Raw genomic sequence first — 16,158 nt, 5'->3', positions numbered from 1 at the left:
CTCAAGTTCCTCCTCCAGATGACAAAAAAATGCAAATGAGGTCCTCTTCCCATTAATAAATAGAAAACACAAGTTCCTTGCTTAATCCTCTTTCTTGTTGTAATCATCAACTGGTTCAGAGATGGAGGCCATCCTGAAGGTATTTCCTCAGCGATGATAAATTGATCGTCTTGAAATCGGCGCATGCGTGAGATGAGCTTCAAGGGCAAGCCCACATGACCCACTGTAGTGTAAAAAAATGGTCAAACTCTTTTTGGTGATGACCAACTCTGGATGACTTCTCCACGTGGCTCCCTTGGCAACAGCCATGGCATTGGCACTGACGACTTCCAGGATGTAAGCCTGAGATTTAGGGCCAGGGGGCATCATCCGTTGCTGAACAGTAACATGGAGGTTTTTCTCCTCTGCATTCTGTAATCGAAAGGTTCATTCTTGACCAAGGCCAAAAGGCTTTAAAGTTTGAAGGATCTCAATCTGATATCCGCCTAATAATAGCGCAGGTTACAGCACTGATTTTTTTGGAGGGTGGGATTAATCCTTTAGATGCTGCCTTTCCCTCAATCTCTTATCTTGAAATATTCTCTTTTTTTTTCCATTTCCTTTCTTGTCACCTGTAAAAAATAAAATAAAAAATTCAGATTTTATTTCGCTGCTGAACAACTTCTTTGTCGTCTCTTCCCTAGGGAAGGATATTTCTTTGACTAAAAATTCTAAATTAAAAACTATCCCTAACAGCAGTTAATGGACATCAATGGCAAAGCATGCAACCTGAAAGTGGGACTCTGAAAATTACTCACAAATAACATGAACTGGCGAATTCTTTAAGAAGTTTTTTCTACAGGAGATAACATTTATTTAGGAAATGTTTAAAAGGATATCAAGATCACTTCCCCTGTTCCTTCCCCTGTTCTTTTCCCTGACTGGTACATAGAAAAATGCGGTCTTTAAATTAAATTTAAAAATTAAATTTTTAATTAAAATTAATCCAAATTAAAATTAAAAGGCAGTTTTTGTTCCTTCCTGATCTTGTATCTGGGCTCGACTCAGAATGAAGTGGCTGACAGGAAAGCAGAAAGGGATTCTGATGTCAAAAAACGTAAAAAGTTATTTTTTAATGAAATATTTACAGAGTTGCTCTGCTCCAACTTTCAACCATATTGCCTGTTGTGCTGTGGTGTGGATCTTTTACTGCACCACTGCAGGAATCTTGGTCTAAATCTAGGTCTCCCTGCTGTGTATCATACATTTAGTTGTAATTCAGATTTATAAAGGTCACCCTAATCAGCACGCATGTTGGGCGACACACAATTAAAATCGATACAATGGCTAAAAATAAAATATAAAATAACATCACCTAGGAGCTAAATGTAACTGAGGGAACATAACCAAGGGAAGCTCTGCACCAAATGGACAGAACATCGGTCTGTTCCAGAATCTGGGGTGGGGTGGGGGGAACTCTTACAGAATCTGGGGGGGGGGGAAACTTTTATCTGCGAGACCGCCTTCTGCCGCCAATAGCCTCCCACCGACCGGTTCGCTCGCACAGGGAGGGCCTCCTCAGGGTGCCGTCGGCCAGACAGTGTCGGCTGGCGACCCCCAGGGGGAGAGCCTTCTCTGTGGCAGCACCCGCCCTCTGGAATGACCTACCCCCTGAGATACGCACGATATCAGGCCTCCGGACTTTTCGTCGGGCCCTGAAAACATACTTATTCCATCTAGCCGGGCTGGCTTGATCCCATCCCCTCAGTTTTAATTGAATTTGGTTTTAATTGGGTTGTTTTTAATATCTTGGGCTGAAATTATTTAATTGTTTTTTAAATTGTTTTTAAATTTTATATTTTATATGCAATGTTTTATCTTGGCTGTACACCGCCCTGAGTCCCGCAGGAGAAGGGCGGTATAGAAATAAAATAAATAAATAAATAAATAAATAAATAAATTTTTAAAGATCATCTAATGTTTTGTAGGATTGGTGAGATTCAAACGTCCAGGCGGATGTTATTCTGAAGGTTATCGTGATTTTGCTCATCCTCTGTTTCCCACTCTATTATCTCTATTTAGGCATCAACTGCATAATACAAAGATAGAAGCAGCTGAAGGCTATCTAGTCCAACTCCAGAAATTCAGAGCATCCACAGTGGTTTTCTCACTTCTACTTAAAAGCCTTCGAATGAAGAGAAGGAGGAAATCCTCTTCCCTTCCAGGATGCATCCACTGTCTTTCTGCCACCTTTTTAATTTAACTCATCCCTTTTTTTTTAAAAAAAATTACCTTTTACTAAGCTCCGGAATCACAAGACAGCACCGCATTTAACACCAAATCATGGCCCTCACCTCTCTCGTTTCTCATCCTCTTGAGTTCTCAGAATACAATTTAAATTTTGTCCCAGCAGGGGGCAGCAGTTACCCAAATTTGACTGGGTCTTGGATGAGAAGGGAAGCAGGTTTTCAAGGGAGGGAAAAAAGCCTCAAGAAAGTCCTGTTGCCTTTTGAAAAATACACTGGATGGTTGAGAATCTCCATAGACATTGTGAGTGGTGGGACCTGAATGGCGTCTGAATGGGGAGAATCACCCAGGCATTCCAGGACTGCAGATGAGACCATAGAGCCAAAGAATTGAGGCCTTTGGAGAAGACTCCTGTGAATCCCTCGGACTGCAAGGCGATCCAACCGGTCAGTCCTAGAGGAGACCAACCCTGACTGCTCTTTAGAAGGCCAGATCCTGAAGAGGAAACTCAAATCCTTTGGCCACCTAATGAGAAGGAAGGACTCTCTGGAGAAGAGCCCAATGCTGGGAACGATGGAGAGCAAAAGAAGAAGAAGGGGACGGCAGAAGGAGGTGGCTGGATGGAGTCACGGAAGCAGTCAGCGTGAGCTTCAATGGACTCCAGAGGATGGTAGAGGACCGGAAGGCCTGGAGGAATGTTGTCCATGGGGTCACGATGGGTTTGGACACGACTTCGCAACTAACAACAACAGATGAGATCATCTCTATCAAGTCACCACGAATCAAGCTTCTCTTCCTCTTGGTTCACCTTTCTCACTGGTTAGTTCACGCAATACTTAATTATTCCCTTGAAGATCTGGAGGATGTGATCTACACAATGCATGAAGCTTGATTAACGTTAACCTCATTTTGTGCTTCAGCATATGGTGCAAAATAGTATTTCACTGGCAACAGCAGAGAAGCGGATTGCCGTTGCCTTCTTCTTTTCAAATCCCCAGACTACCTAGGGTTCTAGGATTTCCGGGTGGCCTCCATATATAATCTAGTGGAGAGACAGTTTGGTCTAGTGGTGAAGGCACCAGGCTAGAAACCGGAAGATTGTACCGTAGCCCATGAAAGCCAGCTGGGTGACTTTGGGCCAATCACCAGAAGACTATGAGTTCTAGTTCTGCCTTATGCATGAAAGGCGCCCAGGTGATTTAGTCCATCGCTCTTAGCCCAAATCACCTCACAGGACTGTCATGGGGAAAATAGGACTTTGGGCCAATCACCAGGAGACGGTGAGTTCTAGTTCCACCTTAGGCATGAAAGTCGGATGGGTGACTTTGGGCCAATCACCAGGAGACCATGAGTTCTCGTTCTGCCTTACGCATGAAAGCTGCCCAGGTGACTTTGGGCCAGTCCCTCTCTCTTAGCCCAACTCACCTCACAGGGTTGTAGTGGGGAAAATAGGAGGATATGTTGAATATGTTTGCCGCCTTAAGTTATTATTTATTAATATTAGGAAAAAAGCTCATGTACTGGAAAACAAAACTCACCTCATCTTTGTAACAATCATCTTTTGGTTCAAGACATCCTCCTGAGAAGAGTTAACACCTGAAATTAGAAAGCAGCTTTGTTATTATTCAAAATATGCCAGCAAAAATTCTCTGCAATCATTACTTATCATCCACTACCTATACCAAAGAAAATGTGGAGACCTTGAAAAACAGAATTAAGCTTTCTCTCACCCGAACAGTTTGTGCTGCTGTATTTCTGTCCATAAAGTTACCTGAAACAACATTCCTATTGAACGTTAGAAGAAACTTCTAAAGTTTTAACAATAGAAACCAATGATCCAGAGCGATGTTTTTCAATCTTGGCAACTTTAGGAGGTGTGGACTTCAACTCCCAGAATTTGTCAGCCACCATTCTGGGAATTGAAGTCCACAAATCCTAAGGATGCCAAGGTTGAAGATCACTGACCCGGAGAAGTAGTGGGTACCATTGCGCTGTGCATCTATTTAAGCAGAAGAACAAAGTAAGGCTGAAATTGGAGAAGCTTCGATTTGGACAGCAGCACTAAGCAGTGGGTGGGCCTTTATGTCCTCCTTGCCTCTCCCTTCTCTAGAATTCTATTTATCAACTGTGCAATGGAAAATGCAGATTGCAGAACAATTTTCTTGGGACAGAAATCGTGGGGCGAAGCTTGGGTTAAAACTGAACCACAACTAATCCAGTAATTCTCAACCATGATTGGGACAGCAATGGCTAAGATACATTGAAAGAAATGGAACCGGGATCTTTTTTCTACAAAGAGACTGGATGGAAGAATTTCTACCCAACTCTCACGGGCCCTTAATTTATTCCTCAAGCAAATAAACAGCCACTCTGAAACTAGGGTAGGAAAGCCTATTCATTTATCTCAGTTTGTTAGTTTCCTCATTTGGGTTTGAGAAGAGCGGTTATTTTGAATGATAAATGATGACACCCAGTGGGGAGGTTTGGGCAGGGTCTTCCCTCTCTCTGTTCCAGAAAACAGTCTCAACTGAATTCTCTCATTTGGCATCCTTCAGGTGGCAAAAGCCACGGCCTTCTCATTTAAAGTGCCTTTATTTTTAAAAATGTACGCAAAGAATGATCCTATATAGTCTGACACAGGATTGTCCAACCTTGGCTACTTTTAAGACTTGTGGACTTCAACTCCCAGAATTCCCCAGCCAGCATGAGGTCAAAGCGTCTTATTCATATGCTATTCATGACTTTTATGACCAGGACAATTTTGAGAGAAAGCAAAACTTTGTGAAATGTTGAGACATTGGAAAGAGTGCGGAGAAGAACAATTAAGGGCTAGAGGATAAAATGTATGAAGAACGGTTGCAGTAGTTGGGTAAGTCTAGTCAAGAGAAAAGAAGGACTAGGGGAGACACGATAGCAGTCTTCCAATATTGGAGGGGCTCTTGAAAAGATGAGGGGGTCAAACTATTTTCCAAAGCACCAATAGCAAGGCAAGAAACAATGGATGGAAACTAACCAAGGAGAGAAGCAACCTAAAACTAAGGAGAAATTTCCTAACAGTGAGAGAAATCAATTAGTGGAATTATTTTCCTTCAGAAGTCGTGGGTGCTCCATCACTGAAGGTTTTCAAGAAGAGACTGGCCAGCCATTTGCCTGAAATAATATAGGGTCTCCTGCTCGCATGGGGGTTGGACTAGAAGACCTCCAAGGTTCCTTTCAATTCTATTCTATGTTCTATTATTCTATGTTCTAAATTGGGGTTACAGATAGAGGACATGTAACTCCCCAGTTTTTCCACAGCAGAGCTACTTCAACTGCCACTCTAATCTGAAATAATCCCGTCGCCAACCCAAAACAACTGAGCTGGATCCAATGAATTCTCTGTCTGGCTCTTTAGTTTCATCCACTCCAAATGCCCATCATGAGAAGGAAAGAGGAACTCATGACTGGCCGTCCCCACCCAACAAGTTCTAGAGAAGTTGACTGTTTTGTAGTATTACCCTGTAAAACAATTTATGAAACTCTTTGGATGTTTGAACAAAGGAATGACAGAAAGCAGGCCTTTGGCCCTTTCTCAGAAAACAGCCCTGTACATACCGTACAAAGCTAGTAACTTCTGGAATTTGGTTGATTTCCGTCATCTCATTTAATGAATCAGAGTCATGTTAGCTCTTTCCTTACCCTCCCAATTTTTTGCAAGCCTTCTGGTGAACTGGCATAAAAGACAAAAAGTGGGGAGGGAATGGAATTCTGGGAAAAGCATTTCTGGGGTGTTTTTTTAATGCATTTGTTTTGGGACTTTGGCAGAAAATTGCTGAAAGAAGAAATTACTCTGCTAGCAATTCTAATTCAGACATTTCAAATCAGGGAGCAAACTTGCTTATTGGGAAACGCAGGAACTGCACACTGACGGTACCAATTAAAATCCAGAATCAATTCAGAAAGGAATCAAACCAAACAAATAAAAACCTACACATACAATCCATGCCAGGAACCAAAATAATATTTTAAATATGCAAAGGATCATGTTCTAAATAACAGTGTGCAAACTTATGGGTATTTCTAATATTTCTCTAGTAAATTCAGTGATATTTATTCTCAAGTTCTGGTGTACACAAAGGACTTCTTGGTCATCTGGTACAAAGAGTTAATTACAAAGAAGGGCCAAAATCCTTGACATCTTTTCTCTTAAATTATATGCAAGTTTGCATAAAATCCATATATTAAGAGGCATTGTACTGTATATAGAATGCAAGATGTGTACAACTATGTATTTCCATCACTATCAGTAATGCACGTGTATTATAAAACTTTATAAAGAATTATATCCCACTGCGAATACAAGCGAATACACTGTATACACTGCAAATACATACAACCTAATAAAGGCTGCTGGCTAAATTTCGTAATTTCGTAATTTAGTCTAGTTTTAGGATATGAAAACACTACGGAAAAGTCAATTCATTGTCCAAACAACTTCCCAGATTTGAGCTATGATGAAACAAGAATACAATTTCAAGTTATGTCAATCCAGCTTTGCCCCAGCTACTACTATCTTCAAATGAAAATACTCAGAACGCATAAACCACTGGCAAAACTATTCAGGAGGGTAGACATGTTCCCACAATTATATCCAAAGAATTCTAGATGACTAAGTGTTTGGTCTCTCTATTTTACTATATTGTAAACATTTGTATTTTTTTCCCCTCCTGTAAAATATATTAACATAAACACAGTTGGTATTTCTGCTCACTGGAATTCTCTCATGCTGAATTTGTTGTTTACCTATAGTACATCTTCCTCCTTCTCACCTTTTTAAAAACATACATCAGTGGGATCATGGAAATTATTGTAAGGATCTAACTGCATGGTAGAAAAATATAGGGAAAGTATAGGGAAAAAATTAATATAGAGAAATTCTCCCCTCTCCAAATGGTATGTGTGGAAGTTATGTAAGACTTCATACATGGGGCATGATATAATATACGGTATTGTTAGCATGTCTCTGCTCTGGCCACTTAAGGGAAGGTGGAGTGTATATATTATTCTAATAGAGATTTCAAACTGACAAGGAATAAGCAAATAGGGATTTCTTTGGAAGACGGGGGGGGAATACAGAAAGTTTACAGATTTGCAGTTAAATTTCCCAGTCCCTTCCCAAAACAGGGTAGTTGTTTTTGCTTTGCAGACAGTTCTGTACGGCTGTTTAAACTGAGGAATGATATGCCAAAGGAACAAATGCAGATGATGAAATAGTGTTCACGAAAAGGCCATGGGCAGAGAAAGTTTGCATGCATGGCTAGAGATGGAAGGAGAAATCTGGTGATTTTTCACAAGAACCTATCTTATTTTTGCATTTTTGATTCAAAACTTTCTTCAAAGCGTACAAAATTTTACAGTGAAGTTTGTGAATAATAATAATAATAATCCAAGAAAGAGTGATACAAAACAAAAATAGTAAGAAAAATTGTTTGCAAAAAATAGGTGTACATTAAAATACACACACACATATATATATATATACTTTTTTTTGTAGCTCAGTACATTGTACCAATCTAAACTGGTTAGATTACAGTTCAGTGCACTGCGAGCACTAAGAACATGGTTTAATTTCAAAATCTAGCAGAAGACTAGTGTGTGAACCCAAGCACAGTGATCCTGCAAGCCAACCAGATGCCTCGTAGCATCCCTCACCGAGAATCAGAGCCCCTTCTCACCAACAGATCTACCAGCTTCCAGTCCAACCCACGATACAATTTGGCAACGTCCGGACGGAAAAGGCCCATTAAAAATCACCCAAATTCGCTGAAACCCCCCACAAACAAAAGGGGTTCTCTTTCCCCCATTCCTTCTGGCAAAAGCATTTCCTGGCACCCTGATCCTGGGGTCCAGCATTGCTCTTTGATGCAGAACTATGAGCCCACAGACCCTTTATAGATGTACTACAAAACCCACCCCCAAGGAAAGTATTTCTGATCAATGGTTGCAAAGGACTTGACAGCAGAGGTTTTGGGACCTGTCATTATTTCTAAGAGCTGCATAATTAGCCCTGGAGTTTTGAAAAGCTTGGAAGTCGTGCACCGCAATGTTCTCGAGAGAGTACATGGGCCAGCTTTCGCTAATTGGACGGATTGTCTAAGTGGTGCCAACAGCATTCAGGGCAACAGGGCCCAGCTGCTAGACATGGCAGCTCACACCTCCCAGAGAGAGAGAGAGTGAGTGAGGGAGGGAGGGAGGGAGGGAGAGAGAGAGAGAGAGAGAGAGAGAGAGAGAGTGCGAGCGCAGTCTCCCCAGGGCAAGTGTGTGGACTTTGTCTTTGGGCATGTGCAAACAGAAGCATAAAAAAAGCCAGAAAAAGTGTGGGCGGGAGGGGAATTCGAGAAGTTCTGCTCTTTCTTAAAAACAAACATTAAGCTTCTAGTCCTTAAGCTTAGAAGAAGAAAACCAGTTATTCAGGTGAAGCAGCAGTGATAAATGAGCTGCCTTCTGCTTCCACGTGATTAACAACAAAGCGCTCGAAAAAAATTCAATATGTTGAAAAGTAAAATCTTGTGGTATATAACCATTCTCTAGGACGACTCAGATTTGAACTCGCACAATATATGCTACTTAAGCCTACGCCGGTTAAATAACTGCTGTGTTCACACAACAGGCCATTCCACTCAGTATAAACCATTGGCCGCCTAATACGAAGGTTCAATATAAAATAACATGCCATGGCAGTGGCTGACTGGGTTCTCACAAAATGCTAAACCATAAAGTATCCAACATTTTAGCTTAGCCGAGCACGTAATAAGAATCTAACCAGGGTTTCCTTCCCTGCAAAAAAACAAAAGAAGAAGGAATATGTCTTGAGTAAAGAAATACTTTAACACATTTTTGAGAGTTCTATATTTTCCTTACCAAAACAGTGTTTCATGGCCTAAATGAAATCGAGTTTACATCTAGGAGAATCATAGTTAAGTAGCTTTTCCTCCATTCCTCTCCGGACAAAGTTCTACTCATGAGAAACTAAGCTAACGTATCAGAGGAATCTCTTTCCTAAAACTCTCCTCGCTGGTGTACTAAGTTTGTACCTGTGGAAAACCAGGCATGTACGTTTCTTCCAGTCTGAAAAGTAAACCGAACCTAAGCCACATTTGGATACAATGGCTTCACGTTAAACCACGATTCACTTAGCATTGCAGCCGTTCGAAATTCCCCCGTGTGCTGCTCTCTGGTCCCCAGTCGCAGCTCTGAAGAAGACAAGGACAGCTTTCACTTCCGCTTTTGTAAGAATAGCAGAAAGAAAGAGCGTATTATTAAAACGCTCTATAAAAAGAAAAGAAAAGCAGGAAGCAAGAAATACTCTGTGAAAAGAAGGACGAAGGGCCTTTCTGAGCCAAAGGCAAAGGCTGTTTAGTAGTCTGGACTTCCGTGTTCAACGAGGGACTTCTAAAAGTCCACCATCTTGAATGCGAGCCTCCCTTTAGTGAACTAGGGCCTGGTGGCTCAGCAGACTGATAGCATTGTGATTAACACCAGCTGTCTGCAATTACTGTAAGTTCGAATCTCACCAGGTTCAAGGTTGACTCAGCCTTCCATCCTTTCTAAGGTAGGTGAAATGAGGACCCAGTTTGTGGGGGCAATAAGCTGACTTTGTATAAGTATACAAAAATATGAAGGCTATTGCTTAACGCATTGTAAGCCGCCCCGAGTCTCCGGAGAAGGGCGGCATATAAATCAAATTTAAAAAAAAAACAAAAAACAGAACTACCCTGCTGACAGGCTCTTTCAAAGGTTCTTCTCATTCTTTTCCAACCGGCTTCACCAACGCCGAAAGCCAAGGCAGCTTGTGGCTTGAGGAATCAACTCCCTTTCAGGATCGTTACCAATGACTCACCCACCCAGTAGTAAAACAGCACAAGGGTATAATGGTTTTAAACAGGCCGAAAATTATCAGGGCCTTTGACCGGTTGCAACGATTTCAGTTTGGCAAATTTGTGTTCCTAAAATGATAATCTGGATTCGCACCGTACGCTGAATCACAAACAAGCCACAGAGGTGGGATCCAGAGGTGGGGTTCAGCAGGTTCTGACCAGTTCTGGAGAACCGGTAGCGGAAATTTGGAGTAGTTCGGAGAACCGGTAGTAAAAATTCTGACTGGCCCCGCCCCCATCTATTCTCTGCCTCCCAAATCCCAGCTGATCGGGAGGAAATGGGGATTTTGCAGTAATCTTCCCCTGGATTGGGGAGGGAATGGAGATTTTACAGTATCCTTCCCCTGGAGTGGGATGGGAATGGAGATTTTACAGTATCCTTCCCCTGCCACGGCCACCAAGCCACACCCACAGAACCAGTAGTAAAAAATGTTGAAACCCACCACTGGTGGGATCTCGATCAGTAGTTGGAGCATAAACTTAGATAACCATCATATTAAAGTTTATCCTGAATGCCATGTTGATAGTATTCAGTCACTGTCTGCATTGTGCCTATTTATGCCAGTTTTTCTCACGCTTTGCAACTTTTAAGATGGGTGGACTTCAATTCCCAGAATTCCCCAGCCAACCTAGCTGGCTGGGGAATTCTGGGAGTTGAAGTTCACCCATTGTAAGTTGCAAAGCTTGAGAAAGACCGATCTATGCTGTGCTATATCCTTCCTAGGAAAACAATACTATTGCTTTTTTTTTTTAAATGTCCCGAATAGTAAAAATGCAATTTTAGGCCACATGAATCAGAAGTAAGTTCTCAATCAGAGTCAATGGTAGTGACTTACAACCTGTGCCCTCTCTCCCTGGCTCAAAGTATTGTGTGGGTGTGAGTGCCACACTAGATTCAGAGAAACCACAACTAGTTGAGAGAAAGGCAATGAGACTGATAAGGTGAGTATGGGAAGAGAGAATAAGGAAATCAGCTTGTTCAGTCTTAAGACTGACAGGTTTTCACAGAGTACCAGAGTTGGAAGGGACCTTGGAGGTCTTCTAGTCCAACCCCCTGCTCAGGCAGGAGACCCTATGCCATTTCAGACGAATGACTGTCCAATCTCTTCTTAAAAACCTCCAGTGATGGGGCATTTATAACTTCTGGTGGCAAGTTGTTCCACTGGTTAATTGTCCTCACTGTCGGGAAATCCCTCCTTAATTCCAGGTTGCTTCTCTCCTTGGTTAGCTTCCAACCACTGCTTCTTGTCCTCCCTTCAGATGGTTTGGAGAATAGCTTCACCCCCTCTTCTTTGTGGCGGTCCCTCAAATATTGGAAGACTGCTATCCTGTCTCCCCAATCCTTCTCTTCACTAGACTAGCCATGCCCAGTTCTTGTTAACTGTTCTTCATGTGTTTTAGTCTCCAGTCCCCAAATCATCCTGGTTGCTCTTCTCTCAGGCCATAGGAAAGATCTACCACTTGCAAGGAGGTTGTGCTGGGTTCAAACCTGGTCTCTCTCCTCCCAGCAGGCCTCAATATAATGGATTTAAGTTATCGGAAGACACGTTCCAACGGAAGGTTAGGAAAGAGTTGGTAATAATGCCGTATAAGCAGTTGGCAATGAAACAAATAATAAGTCATAAGTTACTTTTTTCAGTGCCACTGTAATTTGGAGTAGTTGCTAAACGAATGATTGTAAGTCAAGGACTGCCTGTATTCTATTTCATATGGAATTAAGAACATTCTGAAGGTTTGTCCAAGGACTCTGAAGACAAAGGAAATGCTACTGATGATGGGTGTCCACAAATCTCCCAAGAGGCTTGCCAAAATTGAGTAATAGTAGCTTTGATCTCAACATTTCTGTCTGAAATATCTGGAAAACCTTAAAACACCACCACCACCACCACCAAATTCTGGATAATCCCCACTCGAATCTTCAAAGAACGTCCAAGTATTGCCCCAGTACCACCTAAGGATTTCCAGGTTTATTCAAACATTTATTTGTATCTATTTCTACGGCTGGAGAAATTTTGTAGAACTCGGGTATCAATCTGCGCAAATAAGATTATAGCCTTATATCTACTGTAAAAATTGCTCTGCCTCAGACTCCGGGGATGGTGCCGAGGCTGTAATTCTGTCCAAAGGAGTTCCAGCAATGTGGCAGGACGACAATCAATCTTGCCGCCTCAAGTCTTTTTCAGTGCAATTTTCCCATGGCAAAAGTTTTAAGACTTGCTCATGAATAGCGTAATATTTGGTAATACCCACTGCTTAAAGGGGAAGGTGGATCGATGCTTTCAGGAATCATGAAACCGGTAGCATGATTCTCTAGAAGTAGGCCGTGCTGATGGCATTTCAAAATACTGTTAACAGAAATTTCAAGTCCATAATCTGGATTTGCTGCAAAAAACAACAACAATAACGGTGTTGTGGCTCCGTTACCTGAGCCTGTGTCATCGGCAGGAGAGGACTCCGAGAGTGAAGGAGAGGAGTTGGCAAGGCCTCCCTCTCCAGGACCCTCCTCTCTGGCAATGCCTTCGGTGTCTGCTGAAGGGCAAGAGATAGGGCCGGGGCCAAGCACGTCCACGCAGCCACAGGTGGACAGTGATGAGGGTAATGAGTCTTGGCTGGATCCACGCCAGCGTCACAGAGATAAGCGCGCGCAACAGAAGAAAAGGCGTGCCCGAGATTAGGCTGAGTCACTGGACCACACCCCACAGGGTATAAAAGGGAGCGTGGTGGCCAGTCAAACCTTGTGACGAACAAAGCGGAAAGCTTCCACGCCATTCTGCATTGCCGGACTTTTGGCTATAGACTTTGCTGGATTATCTCTGGACTTGATTGACTCCGTAATTATTGAGCTGTTTCTTTTGATGTATCAGAAGTGGGGAGAAGTTATCTCTCCTCTTTGTAAATAATAAACTCTTGGCAGGCAGCCACTAGCTTGTTGCCAAGTTCCGTTATCATAAGGAAAAGGATTTTGCTGGCTGGTTTGGTCTTTAACTCTTGAACGTCTGTTGGTGTGTGTGCGTGTGGGACGGGGACAGAACAAACGGATCTCATAACATTAAACACAAAGATCCTGGACATTTATAGCCCAGTGCTTTCTTTGGCAGGATGCCCACCTGCTTAGGAAAAAGAATATATATATATATATAGCCACAAATGGGGAGGACTAGAGAGAAGAGCAAATAGGATTCTGCTAAATCGCTGTATTGTAACTGTTTTGTCCTCCAGTGTTGCGGTAAAGTGAGACTGGAGCCCAACCATGGGGATTGCTTATTACCAGGGAGTGTTGTTTAGGTGGGACACTGGGAGTTGTTTTGGGGTGTATTGTCCTTTTGTGTGTGTGTGTGTTCTTATTATTGTTCCTGGAAGCCACCCACGGTTATGGCGTATCAGATAGAAAGTGCAGTCATGATGTGAACAAACTGACATTTTGGAAAGTACCCACAAAACATTTTGAAAATTCCCAAAGTGCCACCAGACTCAGCATGCACTCACTGTATGCAGGCCTAACCAAGATTTAAAGCAATTAGTTGACCGACACTTAAAGGAAATAGGGAAATTTGAGATGGAGAAACGTGATTTTTAACCTCTTTCTTACCTATTGTTTTTTTTTTAAAAAATCAAGTTTTATTGGGTTTTCCCCCCCAATAGACACCCACATATTTTATGAAACAGAGTATTGACCGTATCGTATCATATCATATACAACTTATCATATCCAAATATATTTTACTTAGTTACAACTTCTGCCAAAGTGTTCTTTTTCCATATTGTTAATCAAATCTTCATATTTCTATTCTTATTTCTATAAACAGTATCTTCTTTCGCCCTCAAATTCTATTTTCTCCATTTTTAATCATATATACTCTCTTTTAATATTTAATAATTCATTCTTTATCCTAATATATTCAAACATGTTTGGGGAACCTACTGTTTCTAATTATCTTCCTGCTTTAACTTTTTTTTTTTTTTTTGGTCTCACTCTGGATTAAGCAGGATAAGGTGAATAACTACCCTCTGAAGACATATTTCTTTAAAAACAGATTCAGTGACATACACCTGAAGTAATTTGTTGGTATCATGTACAGGTAAAAAATCATAGAGATATTATGGCTTCACCTCTTCATAATTATCTGCATTAAAAGCCTCATTTCATTCCTGCTCCTGGTTTTTTTTGGAAATCTAAATTTCTAATCAGGCCTATGTGAGCTAAATTGTATACATAACCATTTGGAAAATAACTTTCATCCTTCTATTATTTTCTCTATTGGGAGCTAGAAACATTGGCCAGCTGGATATAAGCTCGAAAGCTAAGCAAGTTGAAGGATATGACAAGCAGGATGCATATAAATAAAATAATAAAAGTATTTTGTTTCTGATTTATGCCTTAAGTTATTTAAGATATGATTTTGCTATTGATATGAAGTTACATTGTTTTATTTTTAAACCATGTAGATTTGTTTGATTGAATCAGCCTAAAAATACTTAAAATCATAAATACAATAAAGTGGTTAATACCCCTTTATAAGGCCTTGGCTAGACCACACTTGGAATATTGCATCCAGCTTTGGTTGCCATGATGCAAAAAATAGGTTGAGATTCTAGAAAAAGTGCTTCTAGAAGAGCAACAAAGATGATTAGGGGATTACAGGCTAAAGTATATGGAGAGCGGTTGCAGGAATTGGGTATGCCGAGGGTAATGAAAAGAAGGACGAGGGGAGACATGATAGCAGTCTTCCAATATTTGAGGGGCTGCCCCAAAGAAGAGGGGGCCAACCTATTCCCAAAACACCAGGGCAAAAAGCAAAGGATGTAAAACTATTCTGTTACAGTATTACTATTGTTACCAGTATATGTGTTAATATTTCCTTTTGTTCTCTCTTTGTTTTTCTTTTGTAAATGATATTTTAATTTAATTTAATTTAATTAATTCAATTTATATGCCGCCCCTCTCCGAAGACTCAGGGCGGCATATACCCTGACAATACACTGTATTCAAAATGTTTATGAATAAAAAAAATTAATAAATAAAAAAAAGCAAAGAATGGAAACTAACGAAGGAGAGAAGCAACTAAGGAGAAATTTCCTGACAGTGAGAACAATTAATCAGTGGAACGTCTTGCCTCCAAAAGTTGTGAAGGCTCCAACACTGGAGGTTGTTAAGAAGAGATTGGACAACCGTTTGTCTGAAGTGGTGTAGGGTTTCCTCCCGTGGGAAGGGGGTTGGACTAGAAGACCTTCAAGGTCCCTTCCAACTCTGTAATTCTGTATTCTGTAAAAGCAATTACCTATACATATTTTACAAGATAAGTAATTAGGAAGTGTCTTTCTGGGTAACTCACTTTACACACACACCAGTGGTGGGTTCCTCCCGGTTCGGTCCGGTTCGGCCGAGCCGGTAGCGGTGATGATATGACATCACCGAATCGGTTGCCCCCCCCCCGCCCTCCCTCCCCCCCCACGTTATTCTTACCTTTTATTTGGTCCCACCCCCAATCTATTGCTGCCTCCTGAGTCCCAGCTGATGACTAGAGGGAAAAAACACTGTTTAAACTCTTGCCGCGGGGCTTCAAAGGGCCGTCCTACCGCTGATCAGTGTTAAAAGCAAACAAATGAGTTGGGTCGTAAGTGCGAGGACTGGTCGTAAGTGTGAGGACCTTCCAGAAATGACTCTGACCAGCTAGCCACGCCCACCTAGTCACATGACCTCCAAGCCACACCCACAAAATAAGCCACACCCACAGAACCAGTAGTAAAAAAAATTAGAATCCACCTCTGACACACACACACACACACAAATCTTTTCCTGTCACCTCTCAAACATGCGATGAAAGAGAGTTTATGCACTAGAATTCACAGGCAGTTATTTTCACAGAAAACTGAGACCTCTCCTTCCTTAGGATCCCGATCCAAGCAGATTGCATGGATAAAATGTTGAAATAGATTTCAGGTGTAGACTATGGCAATGGATATCTTTATGAGTGGGAGAGAAATGCTGGGACTCCCAAAAGCTGTGAGCGGCCAG

At 41.6% G+C, this 16,158-nt stretch overlaps 1 long non-coding RNA gene across 1 annotated transcript in view; it reads right to left on the bottom strand.

The window, feature by feature from the left end:
* Nucleotides 1-517: 517 nt before the first annotated feature.
* Nucleotides 518-16,158, bottom strand: part of LOC117676829 (uncharacterized) — a 108,408-nt gene continuing 92,767 nt past the window's right edge. Inside the window, exons 5-6 of the long non-coding RNA XR_015728831.1 lie at nucleotides 3,765-3,822; nucleotides 518-611 (exon numbers count right to left, since the gene is read on the bottom strand). This is a non-coding gene — a long non-coding RNA (uncharacterized LOC117676829). The remainder of the gene's footprint in view (nucleotides 612-3,764; nucleotides 3,823-16,158) is intronic.

Source organism: Pantherophis guttatus, chromosome 7, assembly GCF_059756535.1.
Source record: "Pantherophis guttatus breed Tessera chromosome 7, ASM5975653v1, whole genome shotgun sequence".
NCBI classification, from domain to species: Eukaryota; Metazoa; Chordata; class Lepidosauria; order Squamata; family Colubridae; genus Pantherophis; species Pantherophis guttatus.
This window is presented reverse-complemented; position numbering and strand designations above follow the sequence as displayed.